At 32.0% G+C, this 2,500-nt stretch overlaps 1 protein-coding gene across 1 annotated transcript in view; it reads right to left on the minus strand.

Annotated features, from left to right (window-relative positions):
* LOC119573590 overlaps positions 1-837 on the minus strand; it is a 21,770-nt gene extending 20,933 nt beyond the window's left edge. The window contains exon 1 of the mRNA XM_037920801.1: positions 719-837. The gene's annotated coding sequence lies outside the window, so the exon portion shown is untranslated. The remainder of the gene's footprint in view (positions 1-718) is intronic.
* Between the last annotated feature and the right edge of the window lie 1,663 nt (positions 838-2,500).

Consider the following 2,500-nt stretch of genomic DNA (forward strand, 5'->3'; position numbering starts at 1 on the left):
GCAATTTATGAGTTTCTTTCAGCTACGTTTTTCCATATGATACAAGCCATGCATATGTTAATTAAGGAATTTTGAGATAAAGTACGTAAATATTTTAACGATTATTGATTGCTTACCATCCAATTTTCAATAATTCGTGTACGAAGTGGTGCATTTGATGAATTAGTAAAATCAAAATGATAACTTTAGTGTAATAAATTTAAAGATGTGACGAAAACTTGTTAAAAATATAGATTATTTCAGTTACACGTATTCTGAACCTTAGGTATAGTACTGAAATTCGGCAAACAAGTGTAATGGACTCAAAATTTGTAACTGACACGTATCGCAAATGAAATGCTTAAACATAAAAAAAAACAAAAAAAAAAACAGATTTTCATTTATAAAATATTACCTTAGAATAAAGAGACGAGATTGTATTTAGAAATAACAAAACATATTTATAAATGGGCCAAAAAAGGCCAATCTTGGAAATGTATAAAACAACACCTTATTGTAAAAAAAAAAAAAAAAAAAAAAAAAAAGACAATAAAATAAATTCATAAATGATTAGCCAACAAACCAGTAGATACACGTAGACTAAAATATACCCGATCTTAAAAATGTATTAAAACAACACCTTACAGTGAAAAAAGACAAAATTATATCTAGCCAATAAACCAACAGATAAATACACATAGGACACAACCGAATTTTAGAAAGGCATTAAACCCAATACCTTAGGGTAAAAAGACGATATTTTGATGCTAAAGGCTCCCTCGCTGGACGATATTGAAGAGGAGAGCTGTCTACACACTAATCAACGTACTGTACTGATAACTATTGAATGCGAGTTGCCCAGATAGGCCGAAGTAGGTTGTTCCTTTCTCCTCCTTATCAATCATTATTCTGATAGCAAGTGAATGCATTTTGCTGAAGGTGCAACGATAACCTGGGTATTGTATTTTTGTTTTATTTTATTTTATTAATCAATAATTTTAATTATTTTTGTAAATGGTTTATGATATCGTAATATTTCTCTCTCATTCTCCCCGTCTCTGATTCTTAATTTTTGTGTCTCTTCTTCAATTTTTTTTTTTTCTAGCAAACCGTTTTCCTTGTCAGTGTGAAGTTCGTGATTTTTTTTTCATCTATATCATTAACATGTTGCGCCATTTCCCATGATATAACTCTTGATGCGTTGGACTCATCGATAACTTTTTTTTTATTTTTTTTTAAATTTATTTTATTTCTGTCGCTGATGTCAGATCCTCTGCATCTCTTTCTGGATATATGAATAAATAGATGCGTAAGTTTATGCATTAATAAATAAACAAATATGAATAAGTGAATGATAAATACAGCAAATAGTGTAAAATAGAGGACAAAATGAATTGTACTTTTGTCACACGTAATCAGTTCAATGCATGCTATATATAACGTTATGAAGTAAAAGTTTTACAGTGAAACCAGAGTCGAGGAGAGAAAATATGAAAAAAAACTTTCTGTCTACATCATAATAACAACGTTTAAAAAATACATGTGAAAAGTCTACATACTGTAGCCTTTACTTTTTTGGATTTAACTGTGAAGCATTTGGTTTCCATAACATCATTGCAATGAAAATTTCATGAAAGCTGTTATATATCTATTTACTGGAGAAAAAAAAGTTTATTAAGCCCCAGGAATGGAATGAAGCAATGGCGGATCCCCTCTGGGATACACTTTACCAGCAATACACAGTATGCTGAAATATTTGAACAATTTCATTAACACTGCGATTACGGATGTGGTAACGTAGTTGATTAAATATGTATACCTTTTCATTTCCTCATTGATCCCATGAGTCTTTATGCAATGACTACTAATGGCGTGTTTATAACAATAATCGATGTTGCAAAGCGGCTGGAAAATGCGTCTCAATATCGTTTCTTGGCATTCCGTCTCGTTCAATTTGCCCCCTCCCCCCACCTCTTTAGAACATTCAAGATCCGCCACTGCTTGGGACATTATCAGATTTTTGCGTGCTTGTATTTTGAGTGGCATTAACAGATCCGGTTTCTCAGGGAAACTCAGAGTCTTAAATTACAGGCTTAATTTGTCAGAAAGTGACCAATACCAGTCCTCCATTTTCTTCAAGTAATGTCATGGACAACGGTAAAGAACTTTGATTGTTAATACCACAACGATGTCCTTCGATCTAATTACTTTTGGCAACATTGCAAGATACTTATTTTAAAACCTCGTATCTCTGGGATTCTGATAAGATATCGACCTCATTGCGAGATCTTGAGCATTGTTACTGCGGAAATTTGCTACTTAGTTCAGTCGACGAAAAATTATTTTACTTACTCTCTTGTTAGAGAACCTAAATTTGTGGTTTAGGCTTAAATTAACCTCAGATATAATCATTCGTCAAAAATCTAGGTATCTAGTTGAATAATACTATGCATGGAAAGGCTATGTAATTCCATGTCATACTGAGTGCTCGTAATGTAAACTAATTATTTCTTGTAGGATA

The sequence above is a fragment of the Penaeus monodon genome, chromosome 5, assembly GCF_015228065.2.
Source record: "Penaeus monodon isolate SGIC_2016 chromosome 5, NSTDA_Pmon_1, whole genome shotgun sequence".
NCBI lineage: Eukaryota > Metazoa > Arthropoda > Malacostraca > Decapoda > Penaeidae > Penaeus > Penaeus monodon.